At 41.5% G+C, this 22,785-nt stretch overlaps 1 long non-coding RNA gene across 1 annotated transcript; it reads left to right on the top strand.

Annotated features, from left to right (window-relative positions):
- Window positions 1-1,145: 1,145 nt before the first annotated feature.
- Window positions 1,146-20,533, top strand: LOC139186387 (uncharacterized). The gene is made up of 3 exons (XR_011569931.1): window positions 1,146-1,260; window positions 3,656-3,778; window positions 20,293-20,533. It is a non-coding gene; the product is annotated as an uncharacterized lncRNA (long non-coding RNA).
- The last annotated feature ends 2,252 nt before the right edge of the window (window positions 20,534-22,785 follow it).

Below are 22,785 nucleotides of genomic sequence, written 5' to 3'. Positions count from 1 at the left end.
GGACTGGTTGGATCTCCTTGCAGACCAAGGGACTCTAAAGAGTCTTCCCCAACATCACAGTTCAAAAAAATCAATTCTTTGGTGCTCAGCTTTCTTTATAGTCCAGCTCTCACATCCATACATGACTACTAGAGAAACCATAGCTTTGACTAGACGGACGTTTGTTGGTAAAGTAATGTCTCTGCTTTTTAATATGTTATCTAGGTTGGTCATAGTTTTTCTTCCAAGTAGCAAGCGTCTTTTAATTTCATGGCTGCAGTCACCATCTGCAGTGATTTTGGAGCCCAAGAAAATAAAGTCTGTCACTGTTTCCATTATTTCCCCATCTATTTGCCATGAAGTGATGGGACTGGATGCCATGATCTTAGTTTTCTGAAGGTTGAGTTTTAAGCCAACTTTTTCACTCTCCACTTTCACTTTCATCAAGAGGCTCTTTAGTTCTTCTTCACTTTCTGCCATAAGGGTGGTGTCATCTGCATATCTGAGGTTATTGATATTTCTCCTGGCAATCTTGATTCCAGCCTATGCTTCATCCAGCCCAGCATTCTGCATGATGTACTCTGCATATAAGTTAAATAAGCAGGGTGACAATATACAACCTTGATGTACTCCTTTCCCAATTTGGAACCAGTCTGTTGTTCCATGTCCAGTTCTAACTATTGCTTCTTGACCTGCATACAGATTTCTCAGGAGGCAGGTCAGGTGGTCTGGTATTCCCATTGCTTAAAGAATTTTCCACAGTTTGTGGTGATCTGCACAGTCAAAGGCTTCGGCATAGTTAATAAAGCAAAAGTAGATATTTTTCTGGAATTCTCTTGTTTTATCGATGATCCAGCAGATGTTGGCAATTTGATCTCTGGTTCTTCTTCCTTTTCTAAATCCAGCTTGAACATCTGGAAGTTCACAGTGCATGTATTGTTAAAGCCTGGCTTGGAGAATTTTGAGCATTACTTTGCTGGCGTGTGAGATGAGTGCAATTGTGCAGTAGTTTGAACGTTCTTTAGCATTGCCTTTCTTTGAGATTGGAATGAAAACTGACCTTTTCCAGTCCTGTGGCCACTGCTGAGTTTTCCAGATTTGCTGGTATATTGATTATATATATAATATATTATATATTATATAATAATTTATATATTTCACAGCATCATCTTTCAGGATTTGAAATAGCTCAACTGGAATTCCATCACCTCCACTAGCTTTGTTCATAGCAATGCTTTCTAAGGCCCACTTGACTTCGAATTCCAGGATGTCTGGCTCTAGGTGAGTGATCACACCATAGTGGTTATCTGGGTCATGACGATCTTTTTTGTATAGTTCTTCTGTGTATTCTTGCCACCTCTTCTTAATATCTTCTGCTTCTGTTAGGTCCGTACCATTTCTATCCTTTATTGAGCCCATCTTTGCATAAAATGTTCCCTTGGTATCTCTAATTTTCTTGAAGAGATCTCTAGTGGATTACAAACATGCATGAGTATGCTGTATCCACTCTAACACTTGAGTAGGAACATTCAACACCACTGTCCAAAAGAGTTGGGTAATCTGGCGATTTCAGATGCCACAGGGACATGTAGAGACCTAAAGAGCTGTGGTTTTTCTTCAAGGCCCATAACACACACTAGAGGCTACAAGGACAACCCTACCAAGGCTCAGACTGAAAGCCAGCAGTTACATCCAAGAAGACGCAGTGTTAGGGGTCTTGGCAGACGGGAAAGTTCAAGGGAGGCTGCCTTAACGCCTGCAATATGGGATTAGAAAGACAGGGGGTGGTGACTTTGGGTCTGAGGATGAGAAAATGAGGTGAGACCTACAGGTTAGGGAAGCCTGCTAAACTCAGTGGGTGCCTGGGTGGATGCCTGGCAATAACTCCTCTCTCTGCCCAAGGCCAAGGTATGGGGGGAAAAACACATAAGCAAGCTCTTTGATCTTTATATTTTTATTTTTCATATTTTTTTTAATATTATTGAAGGCCGCCAGGCTCCTCTGTCCATGGAATTCTCTAGGCAAGAATACTGGAGCGGGTCGCCATTCCTTTCTCCAGAGGACCTGACCCAGGGATAGAACCTGGGTCACCTGCACTGCAGGCAGATTCTTTACCATCTGAGCCCCCAGGGAAGCCATATGTATGTAAACTACATCTAATAAAGATGTGACTTCAACCAGCAGTGCCTGAGAGGCCGTAGGTGTTCTTGTTTTTAACCAAAACTCACTGAAAATGGAAGAGGAGAGAGAAAAAAGTAGGGGAAGGGAGAGTAGGGAAGGAGGAGGGAGGGAGGAGGAGAGGGAGGAGAAGCGGGGAAGGAAAGGGGGAGGGGAAGAGGAACTAGCCAGGCCACCTTGTAAAATGTAAGAATGGCCCACCTGCCATCCTCAGATCACTGGAGTACGTGAGAGAAGATAGCACAAATGTTGCCTTTTCTTGAAAACTATGAGAAAAAAGCAAATGCACAGGTTCTTGCTACAGGAGCCTGGTTTCTGGGGGCGTGGGGATGGACAGTAAATATTGAATTACCTGATAATTACTGAATTGCCTGACCCTCCTAGGGACATTCGACTCCTGCTAGTGACACCACCCCTGGGCCTAGGACTTATGCCCTCAGGATTTCCCATGGTTTAGGCAGAAGCCCAGTGCACAGGGACATAGCTCACAGCCTGAGAAGGGATGGGTTTGCCAGTGATCGATCCTCCTGCCATCAAGTCACTCTGGGGACCAACAGGAGCTGGCGGTCACCAAAGCTTCGTTCCAAAGGCCCCAGAAGGCCAGCAGAGGAGGGAAGACACCAACAGAGAACAAGGCTTTCAATTTCTCCTCCCTGTAAATTGATCATTAAATAGCTACCCCAGTGGGGTCGGCAAACGAGATTGAACCGGTAGCCCCGTGAGTGGCTTGGCTAGGCCCAGAGTCTATGGAGCAAGAAAACCTTAGCAGTTATTCCCATTGACAGGACTCGGACGATGAAGGAGATTCATAGCTAAGTCTCGGCAGCTGCTACCATGCGTTGGGGCTGTGCAAGCCTGAGCCGAGGTACAACATTGCAGTGTGCCGGGTGTGTACACATTCTATTTCCTTCTCAAGATTAAACACGCCCTTGCCCTGCATGCCTCTGCTCACAGCCTTCTGGGTGTAAATGTATGAAATGTGTGCATCCGATGTCTGTTTCAAGTTGAAAGGGGAGCAAAAATAAGATGATATTTTTAGACACTGGGAGAGACAGACTGGATGGGGTTGAGAATGAAAGTAAATTCCAGAGACCAAGTGAGCAGATGCTTTTCTTAAATGCAAATAGTCCGACAAATCACCGGGAAGTGACGCGCTGTCGGAGGATGGACTGTCATGAGACACTTGGTCCCTGCCAGTCTTTTTCTTTGTATTCCTGCGCAAACTCAGGAAAGTCCGTGAGAATCTTAAATCCATGATTTAAATTAAACTTGGTCTTCCATCTGGTTGGAGTGGTATCCAGTCTGGTGTCGAGAGAATAGCTTTGGTGAGCATGGCAAGAATTCTTGTTTCAAAACACCCAGACCCTAAATGACAAGAGGAAGAATGTTTACCTCTGAGTTCGATCATCTACCTTGTCATCTACATTTTTGGCTTCTTGTTTATAGATCGAAACAATCTAATTTTTAAAAATACTTACTGAATTTCTTCTATACACAGATGCTTTACCTAAGTAAACAACATTTTCAATTAATGGAAGAATCAAAGCTAAAGATGTCCATCTCCAAGAAAACTGGTGTCCAGTGGAGGAGACAGCCGTACAACCCCTGACGACACCAGGTGGTAAGGAGGAAACCACATAGGTAGTTGTGAGATATGATGCCAAGAACCTGGGCTTTGGAGCATCTATCCTCTTTTTTTTCCCTTGACTACACCCTTCAGTGTATGAGATCTTAGTTCTCCAGCCAGGGATGGAACCTGTGCCCCTGCAGTGGAAACACAGAATCCTAATCAATTGTATCTACTATTACTAATAATAGGCCTAACAGACTTCCCCAGTAGCTCAGACGGTAAAGAGTCTGCCTGCAGTGTGGGACACCTGGGTTGGGAAGATCTCCTGGAGAAGAGAATGGCAACCCACTCCAGTATGCTTGCCTGGAGAATTCCATGGACAGAGGAACCTGGCAAACTATAGTCCATGGGGTCGCAAAGAGACACGACTGAGCGACTGACACTTTCTAAGTTATATTTTGTCTGAAGACTTTTTGAGTCCTTCTCAACCGGAGTTCCAGGAAATTAAGTTCTAATGCCCTAAAGCATCAGCTAAATGTAGTGGATTGCATTCTCCCTAGACGTCTAGAATGGTACAGGCTAGTTTGCTTTTTCCCTTGGAGGAATTCAGAAAAATTTCTCCAAGCATTATCTGTGGGACTTACTTAAATTGAGAATGGCTGAGTGAGGCCACCCTGTTTAGAAAGACATTTTTACAGTAGGTCCTTATCACAGGGAACTCTGCTCAGTATTCTATAATGGTCTATACGGGAAAAGAATCTAAAAAGAGTAGATATGTGTATGTGTATAACGGATTCACTTTGCTGTATACCCAAAACTAACAAAAGATTGTAAATCAACTATACCCTAATAATTTTTTTTTAAAGAAAGACATTTTTAAAGCATCAGAAATAAGACAAAGCCTTATGTTTTTCATGGGTATTTAAAGTCTCTGTCAGGTACTCTACAAAGTTTCAAGAATCTTGTTAGGAATGGACAGAAAATCACTTAGCTTTGGCACAACACTTGTCCTCCAACAACAATAAAAAATGACTGAAATAATGCACTGAGAACAATACAGTCACAAACTAAAATGCATTCCTTTGTTAGCAGACACTCAGAGAATGCACCACTGAAGAAACAAGCATTTGAACGAGCCTGGCAGTGCGGGAGGTTATAAACAGATCAAGCACAGATGTTGCTAACAAGCTTCAGCGTCTGGGGTTTGACAGATTGGTTTCAGTAATGAAATACACAAGAGGTACTTTCGGAGCGCAGCTACAGTAAAGATGTGCAAGGAAAGATACAGTCTCGACAACTGAGTTTTTGTTATTAAATACAAGGTCTTATGAGATTAAAAGAGAATTCTGGGGTGAGGCTGTCAAGATAATACTACGTGGAAGATACACTCATTCCTCATTCATAGGCAAAGTCCTACAGTAAGTTTGTTGCAGCCAAAAGTGTGCCAAGGACTACAGGATGTCAGCAACATGGGCAGACGTATAAAATTAAGACCTTTAAGATGAAGTTGAATTTTTGTGTGTCTTTTGGTGGGGGTCTGCACGTCGCAGCTTGCAAGATCTTTGTTCCCAGACCAGAGATTGAACCTGGGGCTGCAGCAATAAAAGTGCTCACTCCTAATCACTGGACTGCTAGGGACGTCCTTGAAGTAGAATTTTTATAATACTTTATCATAGAAGGAGACTGTGATGAACTGATGCTTGTGGTTCCCAAAATTCATATGTTGAAGTTCTAACCCCCAGTGGATGATATTTGAAGGTAGGACTTGGGAGACCATCAGGTTTAGGTGAAGTCATGGACATGAACCTCCCCTGATGGATTTCGTGCCTTTATTAGAAGAGCAAGATACACGAGAACGTGCTGTCTCCACAACCACCAACCGCCGGAAGTGCAGAAGCACACAGCCAGAGGGCAGCCATCCGCAAGCCAGCACACAGACCCTCAACAGACACCACGAGTCTGCCCGCACGTTGATCTTGGACCTCCCAACTGCCAGCACAGCAAGACATACATTTCCAGTGCTTAAGCCACCCAGTCTCTGGTACTTTGTTACAGCAGCCTGAGCAGACTAAGGGACCCACTTTGAAACTCGCTTGTGGTCCATACAGATTTGTATGTTATTTCACAGCAAAGGGTTTAAAAGATGTGACAGACTTAAGGATGCGTTCTACATTTCTTTTGTAAAAGACAAGTGCTTCAGGTTTGCTGACCTTCCCTGAGATGACAAGTGGCCGTCACCATTCTGCTATCAACACATATTTCTATTTAAAAGATGTTCCACACATGTCCAATCAAGGTGAAGATGACATTTAAGCGAAGTGAAAACAAATTGTTTTTTAAAAGAGACGTGTGCTTCTGAAGGCAGCATTTTCATCGAAGATGTTGGGGGTATGTTCCCAACACTGTGTGATTTTTTTTTAATCATGTGTGTTGCTGTAAAAACTCTTGCTCCCTCCACACTCTGAAAACTTGGAACAGCTTCTGATAACCTTTTAAACAACCTTCCGAACAGAGAATGTCACCAGCTTAGAAATGATTTGTCCAAGATACACAAACACAACACCCTCTGATGAGTTTGCAGGAACAAGCAAACTTGGTTTGTTTGTCATCAAGGTCATCAAGGGGGAATCCACTTTGCCAGAAACATTTCAACAGGAATCTTTGCAAAGTTGGTGGACAGACTGAAACTTGTGTATTGTGATTTGGTAGGTTTAGCCCACATTGCATTTATTCTATTTAATTCAACTTAGTATGAAGTTGCTACTATGAAACCAGTTTGGACAAATAAAATTGGAAATTTCATATGATTTGAATATATATATATGGCATCTAGTGGCCTAGAGTCCTGTGGCTTTCCTGAGACAGGAACTTGAACCTCACAACCCATCCATCTCCACTTAGGTGAATTAGGGGTTGGGGACCTCAACCAGGACCACAAAGAGCCAAAGACCTTGTGTCTCGGTCCCTGATGGACTTGGGAACTGCATGGCTTATCAAATGCCTCCAGGGCCTAAGACAGAGATGAGGCTGTGATGGTATTTGGAGGTGAGGTCTTTGGGAGGTTATTGGTTTAGATGAGGTTGTATGAATGGGGCCATATCATGGGATTAGGAAGAGGAAGAGACACACTAGCTCTTGAGCATCTAAGTAGTGGGTCAAGAGAAGCTCAGAGGCCCCTTACACAGTAATAGCAAGAAGTTCTGTGTGATGGTGACAGAAAGAGATGCATCCAGCAGTTGAAAGAGGACACAGTGATGGAGCTGGAGGTCAGTGACCTGCAGGAGTCAGTGGACAAGAGCCACATGGAATGAAATACATGATAGAGAAATAAGACCAGAGAATGGAATGTGTCTCTAAGAAGGAAAACTCAGCTTTCCACCTATGGAGGGAAAAACCCAGCTCTTCCTTATAACATCTTTCTTTCCTGTTTTACACACAAACCACTTCACTCTGCCACCAAATGTGTCCAGGTTTTGCCCCACCCCAAGCAATTCTCTGTGACACCAGCTAGGTGTCTTACAGTTTGACCCAATTCTAGTACCATCTGCCTGGAAATACTTTCAGATCGCACAAGTTAAAGGCTCAGTCCCAAGAGACTTCTCCCACCCCACCTCAGAGACCAATCTCAGGCAGGAGGTCGCCAGGTGACCCACAACTTCCATCCAATCTGGCTACAAATCAGAGGGTCCAACGACCTCCTCCTCAGGTTCAATCAACTTGTTCAAGGAGCTCAAAGAACTTACGTTTGGCAGTTTATTAAAGTATATGATAAAATATATGGATGAAGAGCTGAATGAAAGGAAACTTAGGTGAGATCTGGGAGGGTCCTGAGCACAGGACAGCCTCTGTCCCTGTGGAGTTGGGGTGCATCATCCCCCATGTGGATGTAACCCAGAAGCTCTCCAACCCCGTTTTGGGGATTTTATGGCAGCTTCATCCTTTAATATGATGGATCACTGACTCCATTGTCGGTCCTTCCCCCTTATCTGGAAGGTGGAGGATGAACTGAAAATTCCAAGCTTCTAATCATGGCTCATTCTTTCTATCGACCAGCCCTGCTCCAGGATCTCACCCAGTCACCTCATTTAAACAAAAGATGCTCCTATGAATCAGGAAATTACAAGGGTTTCAGGAGCCCTGTGGAAGGAACCAGGGTCAAAGACCAATATACATATTTCATATTACAAATCAAAAGTGCACGGCTTCCCTTGATCCCTCATCTCCGGACACCTTGGCCCTCTGTAGTTTCCTAGAACTGAGATGAAATCCTGAAATAAAATGAAGAAAAACTCTGAAATGACCAAGCACAAGCTCCCGCAGCCCGGCCAAACATAAAAGGGAAATTAACTCAATTAAAGACAAGTTAGAGGAAGTGGCATTTCTTGCTCACCTGAATTGTTTGGCTTGAGATTGCAGCCCTTCAGTGGACTTCAGCCCTTGGGGGAGGCAGAGGCCCCTTCTCCCAATGGAAGTGTTTCCTCTTCCATCCTGAACAAGAATTCCTTGGGAGCAGAGATTAAGAGGACAATGGAGCACCTCTCAACTACACTAAGAGCTTTCAGAAGATGCCTTTGGTGTGGAATCTGAAGGGAAAGATGTGATTCTGTAGCAGAGGTGGGTGAATGGGTCTGTAGTTTTTCAGGTAGCACAGCTCATATAGCAAATGCCTCCAAGTTACCATGTCTCTTCTGTGAGCCCTAGGCTGCCTTCAAATTCTTCAAAATAAATGCAGCATTTGATGAGAACAGACAACTTTGGAAGAGATAAAAAAAATCAGGGTTGTAGGCTTTCCATAGATCTTCCTATCTTTCCTGGCTATGTTTCCACTGGGGAGAGACGAGCACAAAAGCAGCCGTAATCAGAAGTATTGATTCTAGTGCTGAAAGCATTTTTCATCCATGTCTGAAATTATATTATCAAGCAAGGAAAGCAAATAGAACAAGCTTTCTTGTTGATTGCAACTATAAAAATGGATGTGGTGTTATGGACCATAGATTTTCAGGGAACTCACTTCTATCTTCTTTAAATATCTTCCTCTAGGTAGCCCCTCTCAGGCTGAACATTCATGGCTGATTTGTGAGCTCCCCAACCAAGACACATGTGCTCCAGTGCAAAGATTTAGTAATTTCTGGGACATTTTCTGATTTTTTTTTAAAGGGCTTCTTGGAAGATTCCTGGAAACACAGCTCACAACAATAGGTATATGTGTTAGGTGGTAGCTACCTTGCCTTTAGTAAGTTGTAGGTGACTCAATACCTAGTACTGAGTGAGGTGATAGGGACACATGATGCTGCTCCTGCTAAGTCGCTTCAGTCGTGTCCGACTCTGTGTGACCCCATAGATGGCAGCCCATCAGGCTCCCCCGTCCCTGGGATTCTCCAGGCAAGAACACTGGAGTGGGTTGCCATTTCCTTCTCCAATGCATGAAAGTGAAAAGTGAAAGTGAAGTCTCTCAGTCGTGTCCGACTCTTAGCGACCCCATGGACTGCAGCCTACTAGGCTCCTCTGTCCATGGGATTTTCCAGGCAAGAGTATGGAGTGGGGTGCCATTGCCTTCTCCAGGCACACATGATAAATGAGATTAAATCCAAGCTTTCGTTGACTTAGAGTATTTCAGGCAATACAGACACAGAGACCAGCTCCTGACACACCACGGAAGGAACACTGGAAGGGTGGAAAGCACTGGATATTAGAGTGCCACAAGGAGGAAACTGGCAGACCTGGAAGGCTTCCCAGAAGAGGAAGAATCTAACCCAAGTCATAAAAGTTAAATGGGAATTCCTTAGCAAGACACACAGAATGGATGAAGGTTGGAAAGTCTGTGAGGTTTCGGGGAATTTGCAAAAATCTCAATACAGTGTAAGAGGTACATGAAGTTTTTCTCCAGGAATGTTTACGGAGGTATAATTTACATGCAATAATATGTACCATTTTTGAATAATAATCAGCTATAAAAAGGAATAAAAGGATGCCATTTTCAGCAAGGATGCCATTTTCTAGAGATTATCATACAAAGTGAAGTTAAGTCAGAAAGAGAAAAACAAATAGCAAATGATATCAATTATATGTGGAATCTAAAATATGACACGAATGAAACTATATGGAAAAGAAACAGACTCACAGACACAGCGAATAGACTTGTGGTTGCCAAGGGGGATGGATAGGGAGAGGGGTGGACCAGGAGTTTGGATTTACAGATGCAAACTATTACATTTAGAATGGATAGACAAGGTCCTACTGTAGAACACAGGAACTATATTCAATATCCTGTGATAAACCATAATGGAAAGGATTTTAAAAAGAGTGTGTATATGGGCATCACTGAATCATTTTGCTATACAGCAGAGATTGGCACAACACTGTGAATCAACTGTACTTCAATTTTTTTAAAAAGTACTATTTTTAGTGCATAGTTCTATGAGTTTTGACATATACATATAATGATGTTACCACCACAGTCAAAATGCAGAATAGCTCCGTCACCTCTAATTTCCCTCCAGTGCCCCTCTGTAGCCAGCACCCTTTCCTGACTCTCTACTCTGGCAACCACTGATCGGTTTTCTATCCCAGTGGTTTGTCTTTCCCAGAACGTCATATAGATGGAATCATACCGTGTGCAGTCTCGTGAGTCTGTCTCCTTTCACCGAGCATAATGCGTATGAGATTCATCCATGTTGTTTTGTATATATACATGGATGTTTTTAGAAACTCAAGGCTACAGATATTTGACATTTACACTAATCATCTGATCCTAAAAATCTAAATTGTGATAAAGTTTTAATTACCAAGAAGATTCTTAGAGGGGATTCTGCAAGGGTGGCTGCTTACATGCATGGATATTCACCTCCATTCCCATCTTCTCATCTTCCCATCTGGAACAACATGACTCACCGAGTACAACCAAAGGTCACATTAAAAGAAAAGGTCTTTGCCTGGCCCAGTTCACCCTCAGAAAGCCTGTCTACTCCACAGAGTCATGTGAATCCAGAGGGGAAATTCACATGGAAATGCAATGACACAATCCCCGTGGACTGTGGTGGGAGGGGGTGGGGAGGGGGTGCTATGACTTGTCCCCAAAGAGATCCAGGGACAGAGAGGTTTCTGCCATTTTCCAGTAGAGTGAGCACTTTTCCAGGTTTTTCACCCCCACCTCATTAGAGGAAAATAGCCAGTTGAAACACCAGAATTATAACCTCTACGAATTCTAAAGGATACCCACCCAGAGATGAGTGAGAACCATTTAAGAGAGAGATACTTACACTTGGGGAAAAGTTGGAACCCCCTGGGGAGGCTTAAAAGTTAATGATGCTTGAATTCTGCCCCTAGAGATTCTTCATTAATTGGTTTCACTGTGTCCTGGGCTTGGGGATTTTTTAAACCTCCTGGAGTAATTCTCATGTGTGGCCAAGGTTGAGAACTGCCAAATTAAGGAAGTACAGCAACCTGAGGGAGAAGACTAAATTTAACAAGTAGGAGAGATGAATACTGTCAAAAGAGAGCTAATGGAAGAGAAAGATGAACTTAAACCAAAAGCGAGAGAAAGCTCCCAAGAGCACTCAAGTTAACACAACCAAAAACATTTTCTAGAACTAGAATGCTTATTTCTGAAATTACAGGTTCAGTAGACAAATTGAGAAGAAATAGTCTCTGTAGAGAATCAAATTACTGTTTTGGAAGGTCAAGTGGAAGAAGTATTTTATAAATGATGTGGAATTCATAAGGAACTAAGAAAAGAGACTTGGAGGACAGGCCAGGATATGTGAATGTGAGTAATAAAAGATCACTAGAAGGGAAAAGGGGAACAAATAAGGAAGTGGTAAAAAAGGAAGGAAATCATAAAAGAAAATCTCTCTGGGAATAAAAATGTTTTGAGTCTTCATGTTATAAGAGTGACAGAACCCCAAATAAAATTAATCATAATTTTTTTTCAAAAAACTCAAACCTCCCATTTATATTTCCTGATGAGATTCTTGAATTCCAATTATGGAAAAGAAAATACTACATGCTTATAGAAAGAAACGACAAATTACTTCCAATGGAAAAAAAGATTGGCTGGCATTAGCCACCTTGCCTGCAATACTGGAGGTAAGATTGTGAGAAGATGTTTAAGGGCGACTGAAAGAGGGCAGAATCTCAAGAATCCTACCCCCGGACAAAAAACCAACCACCTGTCAAGGGAAGATATTTTGTATATGAAGAGACTCAGAAGGTCTATGGGAAAAAGGTGTAATTCTTCCATCAAACCATTCCAGATCATAGAAAAAGATGGAAAATATTCCAAACCATCCAATGAAGCTACCTTAGTCATACTAGCAAAACCTTTATGTAGGATGTCCAAAAACAGAAACTAAACAAAACACTATCTAGGTTAACTTTATTTACAAATACACAGGCAAAAAAGTTATCAGTGAAATATTCAAAGTTGAGTCTATCAGTATATTAAAGGAGTGATAAACCATGACTCCAGAGGATTTATAGGGCTATAAAAATTATTTAATTCCCAGATAAACATATTTTTTAGTGGATAAATTAGTTTCATATGGAATTTAGGCAATATAAATCACAATCCCAGCAGAATTTTTGTAGCTATAAATGAGTTGATTCTAAAATATGTATAGAAAGGCTAAGGAACTAGAATGGCCAAGTCATTTTTAAAAAGAATAAATTAGAGGAATCACGCTGCCTGACTGGAAGACCTACTTTTAGTAAAACTATGGTAATTAAGGCAGCAGAACAAAACCAGAGGCCAAAAAGAGACCCATGCAAAAAGACAAAGTGATTTTTGACAGACTTTAGAGCAAAATTAAAAGGCAAAAGCAACCTTTTGAACCTTTAAAAAATGTAATATCTCAAGGATATTCAATTTAACATAATAATTCTTGAACTACATTTTAAATTATGATACATAAATATTATGCTATACTATAGAGTCATTTTAAATATGTACCTATCAAAAATCAGATGTTAGAGAGATCTATATAATAGTAAGGATTCCTACATTTTATTCAAAGTGGTAAAATACTGATTTGAAGTAAACTGAAAAATTAAGTATGTATACTGTAATCCCTAAAGCAGCCTCTAAATTGTCTAAGAATGAGTCAACATAGACAAATTAAAATGGAATATTTTGAAATGTTCCAATAACACAAAAGAAGGCAAGAAATGAAGACCAGAGAATTGAAAAAAAAATAGAGGGAACAAAGAGGGAAAAATAACAAAATGAAATTCCTAAATCCAAAACTCCAAAAATGACATTGAAGATAAACGGTTCAAATATATCAAGTAAAAGTGAAATATATTGTCAGAATAAACGGGAAAACAAACAAACAAATATATGACACAGTGTAAGCTGCCTGCAAGAAACTCACTTCAAATACAATGACACAGTTAAGTTATAAGTAAAAGGCTGAAATAAGATATTCTATGCAAATATTAAAAGAAAGGTAGAATAGCTCTATTAATATGAAACAAGTAGACTTTAGAGCAAAGCAATTATTAAGGGTAAAAAGAGGTATAATAGAGTGATAAAATGTTGATTCAAGAGGAACATGTAATAATCCTAAATGTATACACATCAAATCAATAAGCATCAAAATAGCTGTTGGCAAAAGCTGAGAACAGAAAGAACAGTAGACAAATGCACAGTTACAGTTGGAAACTCCAGTATTCCTCCCAGAGTCACTGATAAAATTAGTTGAATGAAAATCACCAAAGAGGTAGAAGAAATGAAAGACACCATTGAATAACTGGATCCAATAAATATTTATAAAGCATTCCCACACGACATTTTCTTCCAGTGCTCAAGGAACATTCATAAAGGTATACCAAATCCAGGGTTATAAAAAAAGATTAACAAATGTAAAAAGAAGAACTGAAATCTTACAAAAACTACTGTCATTCCAGGAAGACTGCAGGCTTATGCAAGGATATGCTCCCAGGAAACACCATAGGAAGCTTCACCTTCTAGAAGGAGGGAGGGTAAGAGGGGAAACAGACCTCACTAAACTCATCCTGCCAGTCATGACCCCAGGGAACAAGCAAGGGAAAACAGTGAGTCCCAGGGATGGGAGACCAGTATCCAGAGTTGCTACAATATGTTGTCTAAAATCTCCAGTTTCCAACAAAAAAAATTACAAGACATTCAAAGAAACAAGAAAGTATAACTCATATATCAGGGGGAAAAAAAAAAACAGGCAACAGAAACTGCCTGAGAGAGAGAGAAGTCAAAACTAACAGAAAACAACTTCAATTAGCCATTATAAATATGTTCAAGAACTGAAAGGAGCTATGATTAAAGAAGTAAAGGAATATGTGATGCTGCATTATGTAGACTATATAATAGTTATATAATAGTCTATATAACTAGACTATATAATAGTCTACATAATGCTGCATTATGTAGACTATGTCAATAAAAAGACAGACATTATATAACAGAACCAATGGTCATTTGGGAATTGAAAGGTATAATAATGGAAATGAAAACTCACTAGACAGGCTGGAGGGTACATTTCAACTGGTGGAAGAAAGAATCAGCAAGTTTGAAGATAAGTTGATAGAGATGATGCAACCTGAAGAGCAGAGAGAAAAAAGAATGAAGAAAAATGAACATCTCAGAAATGTTTGGGATGCCACTAAGCCAACAGATGCATAATGAAGTACCAGAAGGAAAGGAGATGGAGAAAGGAGTAGAAAAAATATTCAAAGAAATAATTTTGAAAAACTTCCCAAATTTATTGATGAAAATAATAATCTATACATTGAGGATGTTCACCAAACTCCAAATATGATAAATACAAGGAGATCCACAAATAGACAAATCACAGTAAAAATGTTGAGATCTGAAGACAAGGAGAAAATCTTGAAAGCAGTGCAAAAAAAAAAAGACACATCACTTACCAGGGAATACCAAGAAGAAAATAATTAGCTTCTCCTTAGAAACAATGGAAGTCAAATGCAGTGGGATAACATGTTCAAGGTGTGCAAAGAAAAATAGTCCACCTAGCATCCTAAGATGGCAGAATCTTCTTTCAAAAATAAAAGGAAAAATAAAAGCTCTGTCAGATCAAAAACAGAAATGTGTTAGCAGAGCTGCCTTACAAAAAATCCTAGTAAAAGTTCTTCAGGTCGAACACAAGTGAATATGGTATATATTATCCAAACAAACAAAAAGCACCAGAACAGGTTAGTGTGCAATTGTAAAAGATAATATAACTGAACAAAAAAGAAGACCTAAATAAATGGAAAGAAAGCCTGTGTTCACAGATGGAAGATTTAATATTGTTAAGATCGCAATATTTCCCAAAGTAATCTACATATTCATTGCCATTCTTAACAAAATTCCAAGGAGTGTTTTTGCAGAAATGAAAATTTTTGTCTTAAAATTCATATGGAATTGCAAGGGACCCAGAATAGCCAACATAGTCAAAAAATAAAAATAAAATTTGAGTATTCTCACTTTCTGATTTAAAAATTTAATGCAAACCAATAGTAATCAAAGCAGTGGCATAAGGATGAAAGTGAAAGTCAGTTGCTCAGTCGTGTCCGACTCTTTGTGACCCCATTCACTATACAGTCCATGGGATTCTCCAGGCCAGAATATTGGAATGGGTAGCTTTTCCCTTCTCCAGGGGATCTTCCCAACCCAGGGATTGAACCCAGGTCTCCTGCATTGCAGGCGGATTCTTTACCAGAATTCTTGCAGGTGGATTATTTACCAGAATTCTTTACCAGAATCTTAGGCCACAAGGGAAGCCTAAGAATACTGGAGTGGGTAGCCCATCCCTTCACCAGCAGATCTTCCTGACCCAGGAATCAAGCCAGGGTCTCCTGCATTGCAAGTGGATTCTTTTCCAACTGAGTATCAGGGAAGCCCAGCACAAGGATAGTTGTGTTCATCAGTAGAATAGAATTAGGAGTCCAGAAATGCACTCATATACCTATAATCAATTGATGTTCAACAAAAATGCCATGACCATTGACTAGGGAAAAAAAAACAGTTTCCAAAAAATGGCTTTGTGACAACTGAATATCCACATCCAAAAGAATGAAGTTGGACCCTTCACACCATAGATGAAAATTAATTCAAAAATAGATTAAAGACCTAAGTTGAAGAGCTAAAACTGTAAAAGTTTTAGAAGAGAACATGGGGGCAAATCTGCATGACCTTAGATTTGGCAGGGAGTTCTTAAATATGATGCCGAAAGCACAGGTAACACAAGATCAGATCAGATCAGTCGCTCAGTCGTGTCCGACTCTGCGACCCCATGAATCGCAGCACGCCAGGCCTCCCTGTCCATCACCAACTCCCTGAGTTCACAAGAAAGGACAGAAACTGGACTTCATCAAAATTTAAGTTTTATACATCAAAGGTCATTTTCAAGACTGAAAAGATAACCCACAGAATGGGAGAAAATATTTTCAAATAATATATGTGATGAAAGACTTGTATCCAGAACATGTAAAGAATGTGCACAATTCAACAACCTAATAGTAAAAATAAGTCAAGAACTTGAACAAATGTTTCTCCCAAGAAGACATACAAAGAGTCAGCAAGCACATGAAAATATACTCAACATCATTAGTCATTAGGAAAATGCACACCAAGAACCACAATGAGACACCACTTCCCACTCAGAACGGCTGTAATAAGAGAGTCAAATAATGACAAGTACTGATGAGGATGGTGGAGAATTGCAACCTTCATTTACTGCTGAGAATAAAAAATAGTGCAGCCACTTTGAAAAACATTCTTTTTTTAAAAAAGTATTTATTCATTTATTTAGCTGTGCCAGGTCTTCGTTGCCACGTGTGGGAGCTTTCATTGCAGCGTGTGGGATCTAGTTCCCCAACCAGGGATTGAACCTGTGCCCCCTGCATTGGGAGCACGGAGTCTTAACCACTGGACCACCAGGGAAGTCCCTGAAAAACATTCTGACAGTTCCTCAAAGGATTGAAAATAGAGTACCAGGCTTCCTTGGTAGCCTGATACTTGGCTCAGTGGTAAAGAATCTGCCTGCCAACGCTGGAGACATGAGTTCAATTCCTGATCCAGGAAGATCCCACATGCTGCGGAACAACTAAGCCCATGTGCCACAACTACTGAGCCTGTGTTAGAGCCCAGGAGTAGCAACTACCGAGCCCCCGTGCCCTAAAGCCTAAGCTCCGCACCAAGAGTCACCATCGCAATGAGAAGCCTACGCACCACAACGAGAGAGTAGCCCTAATAGCTGCAACCAGAGAAAAGTCTGCACAGCAACAAAGACCCAGCACAGCCAAAAATAAATAAAGTATTTTTAAAATTACTGAGTCTGAGGCTACAATTACAAAAACAAAATAAGAGTTACCATATGAACAAACAGCCCCACTCCTAGGTATATATCCAAGAGAAATGAAAACATATATCCACAAAAACACTTGTACACAAATGCTCACCGAAAGATTACCACAACTGCAAAAAGGTGGATAGAATCCTGCTGTCAGTCCTCTTCATTATAGGGGACTGGAACACAAAAGTAGGAAGTCAAGAGCTACCTGGAGTAACAGGCAGATTTGGCCTTGGAGTAGAAAACAAAGCAGGGCAAAGGCTAACAGAGTTTTGCCAAGAGAACGCACTGGTCATAGCAAACACCCTCTTCCAACAACACAAGAGAAGACTCTCCACATGGACATCACCAGATAGTCAATACTGAAATCAGATTGATTATATTCTTTGCAGTCAAAGATGGAGAAGTTCTATACCCGTCAGCAAAAACAAGACCAGGAGCTGACTGTGGTTCAGATCATGAACTTCTTATTGCCAAATTCAGACTTAAATTAAATAAAGTAGGGAAAGCCACTAAACTATTCAGGTAAGACCTAAATCAAACCCCTTATGATTATATAGTGGAAGTGACAAATAGATTCAAGGGATTAGATCTGATAGACAGAGTGCCTGAAGAACTATGGATGGAGGTTCATGACATTGTACAGGAGACAGGAATCAAGACAATCTCCAAGAAAAAGAAATGCAAAAAAGCATAATGGCTGTCTGAGGAGGCCTTACAAATAGCTGTGAAAAGAAGAGAAGCAAAAAGAAAAAGAGAAAAGGAAAGATATCCCCATTTGAATGCAGAGTTCCAAAGAATAGCAAGAAGAGATAAGAAAGCCTTCCTCAATGATCAGTGCAAAGAAATAGAGGTAAACAATAGAATGGGAAAGGCTAGAGATCTCTTTTGGAGAAGGCAATGACACCCCACTCCAGTACTCTTGCCTGGAAAATCCCATGGAGAGAGGATCCTGGTGGGCTGCAGTCCATGTGGTCGCTAAGAGTCAGACACGACTGAGTGACTTCACTTTCACTTTTCACTTTCATGCATTGGAGAAGGAAATGGCAACCCACTCCAGTGTTCTTGCCTGGAGAATCCCAGGGAAGGGGGAGCCTGGTGGGCTGCCATCTATAGGGTCGCACAGAGTCGGACATGACTGAAGCGACTTAGCAGCAGCAGCAGCAGAGATCTCTTCAAGAAAATTAGAGATACCAAGGGAATATTTCATGCAAAGATGAGCACAATAAAGGACAGAAATGGTATGGACCTAACAGAAGCAGAAGATATTAAGAAGAGGTGGCAAGAATACACAGAAGAACCATACAAAAAAAGATCTTCATACCAGATAATCATGATGGTGTGATCACTCACCTAGAGCCAGACATCCTGGAATGTGAAGTCAAATGGGCCTTAGGAAGCATCACTACGAACAAAGATGGTGGAGGTGATGGAATTCCAGTTGAGCTATTTCAAATCCTGAAAGATGATGCTGTGAAAGTGCTGTACTCAATATGCCAGCAAATCTGGAAAACTCAGCAGCGGCCCCAGGACTGGAAAAGGTCAGTTTTCATTCCAATCCCAAAGAAAGGCAATGCCAAAGAATGCTCAAACTACTGCACAATTGCACTCATTTCACACGCTAGCAAAGTAATGCTTAAAATTCTCCAAGCCAGGCCACAACAGTACATGAACTGTGAACTTCCAGATGTTCAAGCTGGATTTAGAAAAGGCAGAGGAGCCAGAGATCAAATTGCCAACATCCGTTGGATCATTGAAAAAGCAAGAGAGTTCCAGAAAAACATCTATTTCTGCTTTATTGACTATGCCAAAGCCTTTGATTGTGTGGATCACAACAAACTGGAAAATTCTGAAAGAGATGGGAATACCAGACCACCTGACCTGCCTCCTGAGAAATCTGTATGCAGGTCAGGGAGCAACAGTTAGAACTGGACATGGAACAACAGATGGTTCCAAATAGAAAAAGGAGTACATCAAGGCTGTGTATTGTCACCCTGCTTATTTAACTTATATGCAGAGTACGTCATGCCAAATGCCTGGCTGGAGGAAGCACAAGCTGGAATCAAGATTGCCAGGAGAAATATCAATAGCCTCAGATATGCAGATGACACCACCCTTATGGCAGAAAGTGAAGAAGAACTAAAGAGCCTCTTAATGAAAGTGAAAGAGAAGAATGAAAAAGTTGGCTTAAAGCTCAACATTCAGAAAACTAAGATCATGGCATCCGGTCCCATCACTTCATGGCAAATAGATGGGGAAACAGTGGAAACAGTGACAGACTTTATTTTCTTGGGCTCCAAAATCACTGCAGATGGTGACTGTAGCCATGAAATTAAAAGACGCTTACTCCTTGGAAGAAAAGCTATGACCAGCTTAGACAGCATATTAAAAAGCAGAGACATTACTTTACCAACAAAGATCCATCTAGACAATGCTATGGTTTTTCCAGTAGTCATGTATGGATGTGAGAGTTGGACTATAAAGAAAGCTGAGCACCGAAAAACTGATGCTTTTGAACTGTGGCACTGGAGAAGACTCTTGTGAGTCCTTTGGACTGCAAGGAGATCCAACCAGTCCATCCTAAAGGAAATCAGTCCTGAATATTCATTGAAAGGATTGATGCTGAAGCTGAAGCTGAAGCTCCAATACTTTGGCCACTTGATGTGAAGAACTGACTCATTGGAAAAGATCCTGATGCTGGGAAGGATTAAAGGTGGGAGGAGAAGGGGACGACAGGATGAGATGGTTGGATGGCATCACTGATGTGATGGACATGAGTTTGAGTAGGCTCCAGGAGTTGGTGATGGACAGGGACGCCTGGCGTGCTGCAGCCCATGGGGTGGCAAAGAGTTGGATACGACTGAGCGACTGAACTGAACAGAACTGCTGTTAATCAATCAAGGACGAGATAGACAAAACATAGTATTTCTATACCATGGGATATAATTTGGCTGTAAAATACAATGAAATATTGACAACAGAATGAAGTATTGACACATTCTGCAACATGAATGAACCTTGAAAACTGTGTGCTAAATGAAAGAAAATGTCACATTTTCTATTCCATTTATAGGAAATGTCCATAATAGGCAAATCTATGGAAATATATAGTAGATCGGTGGTGCTTAGGCTGGGGGTGAAAGGGAGGAAGTGAAGGGAATGGGAGGTCATAGGTTAAGAGTTCATGGATACAAGATTTATTTTTATTTTTTTTTCTAAATTTTTGTTCTCACTTCACAGCATGTGGCACCTTGGTTCCCTGACCAGGGATTGAACCCTCACCCTCTGCATTGAAAGGTGGGAGTCTTAACCCCTGGACCACTTGGGAAGACCCCAAGATTTATTTCTGAGGTGAAGAAAAATGTTCTAAAACTAACTGTGATGATGGTTGCAAGTATCTGCAAATATAATAAAACTCATCTGTTCGCTTTGAATGGTGAATTGTATGGTATGTGAGTTACACCTCAATAAAGCTGATGATATCAAATGCCAGCAAGAATCTGCACCATGATTACAAGGAGAAATACAGAATGGTTCAGTCACTCTGGGAAACAGATTAGCAGTTTCTTATGAAGCTAAGCATGTACCCAGTTAAACATGACACATCTCTTAGTATTTACCCTAGAGAAATGAACATTTATGTTCACTAAAAAGCTGTACACAAATGTTTAGAGCAGTCCGATTCATAATCCCCCAAACTGTAAGCGATTCAATTCAGTGGGTGAGTAGATAAACAAACTGGTATATTTATACAACGGAACCCTGCTGCTGCCGCTGCTGTGAAGTCGCTTCAGTCGTGTCTGACTCTGTGCGACCCCATAGATGGCAGCCCACCAGACTCCCCCGTCCCTGGGATTCTCCAGGCAAGAACATTAGAGTGGGTTGCCATTTCCTTCTCCAATGCATGAAAGTGAAAAGTGAAAGTGAAGTCGCTCAATCGTGTCTGACCCTCAGCGACCCGATGGACTGTAGCCTCCCAGGCTCCTCTACTCATCAGTAATAATTATAATAATAAACTACTGATTCTCGCATCAACTTGGTTGGATCTCAGGGCCATTAATGTTGAATAAAAGAAGCCAGTCTTAAAAAGTTATGTAATGTAAGATTCCATTTTTTTTTTTTGACGGTCTCAAGAAATGCAAAGTTGGTGATGAAGAACAGATCAGCAGTTGCCAGGGGTTCAGTGAAGAAGGACAAGACTATAACATGGTAGCATGAGGGAGTTTTAGGGGGTGATGGAACTATTTTTTATCCTTATCATGGCAGTAGTTATAGGAATCTATAGACATGTTAAAATTTATAAAATGACATGCCCCAAAAGTCAAATTCTATGTTCCCAAGAGTTCATTTACTGTATGTTAACTTAAAAATTAAAACTAAAAAAATTTTAATCAATACATAAAAGCAAAATAAAATTACAGAAAAATAAAAAGGACTCAGGAGAGAAAGGGAAGTTAGGAGAATTCACCTAACAGCCTCAAGGCCAGCAAAGGAGACTTTTGAGGAAGAGGTACACAGATACACACAGGTGTACCTAATAGGATTTATATAATGTGTTACCAAGCAGCCATGTGGCAGGCAATGTGATGGACAGGATGCAGGGTACGTGGCTGGACAGCATCCAGTAAGATCACGTGACCAGGAGTTGGAGGGAAGTTGGGGCCATGACTCCAGCTGCATCCTTGACCGAGTTCCAGGTAGGAAGGGACCCGATGTGGTTCATGGTTCTCTCTCTGGTGCCTGCAGCATCTCAGGGCGAGAACAGAAGGAAGGCTCCTCTTGTCCTCAGGTGTGTAACACACAGAGTGAAAGGGAGGCAGAAAGTGAGCCACAACAAGAGCTCCTCAGCCACTGTGACCCCAGACACCCGCCCCATGAGAAACCCTCCACCAGGACCCTGCCAGCCCCCTGAGAACTGGCCCAAAGGCTGATTTTTGGGTGGTTTGTTACTCAGCAGTAGCTAACAGATACATGTGGGGAAGTGCCAGGCCACAGAGGAGAGGGCGTGGACCTGCCTTCCAGCATATCTCTTCTCTGCTGAGACAGAGAAGAAGCACAGAAAACGGACCTGGCTCCTAACTCCGCATCCCTCACTCACCCTGCCACCCACCTCATGATATTTAGTCACTCCTGGGCACATGGGACCAGCTTCCCCCAGCAGACACTTTCACACATTTTTTTACAGAGGAAACCGTGATAGACAGGCAATCTGCTTATAACAAGACATGGGTTTGATCCTGAGTGGGGAAGATCTCTTGAAGAAAAAAATGGCAACCTGCTCCAGTGTTCTTGCCTGGAGAATCCCATGGACAGAGAAGGCTGGTGGGCTGCAGTCTACGGGGTCAAAAGAGTCAGACACGACTGAGTGACTAAACCACCAACCATATGAGGGGTCAGTACCGTGAAAGGCAGGCGGAAGAAATAGGGCTGGATAGAAGAAATGTCACCTGCGAGGCAGGCCTTACCCACAGGGAGCTGCCCCAGGTCCACTCCCCACCTCACTTGGTCACTGGACCCCGGACATAGGTCATCTCTAGGGGTGTGACCCAGGAGGAGCTGACAGCTGAGAGTCACCCACTGACTGCACTCCCTGGAAATGAAAGCAAGTCCTTCCTGGAGGGAGACTGGGTCATGTCCTGGCATCCACCATGGATATAATCAGAGTCCAATGGTCATTGTCGGTGTTTGATATTCTTAAAACAAAGATGGTATAAAATCACCCAACACATGTGT

Source organism: Bos indicus, chromosome 13, assembly GCF_029378745.1.
Source record: "Bos indicus isolate NIAB-ARS_2022 breed Sahiwal x Tharparkar chromosome 13, NIAB-ARS_B.indTharparkar_mat_pri_1.0, whole genome shotgun sequence".
Classification (NCBI taxonomy): Eukaryota; Metazoa; Chordata; class Mammalia; order Artiodactyla; family Bovidae; genus Bos; species Bos indicus.
This window is presented reverse-complemented; position numbering and strand designations above follow the sequence as displayed.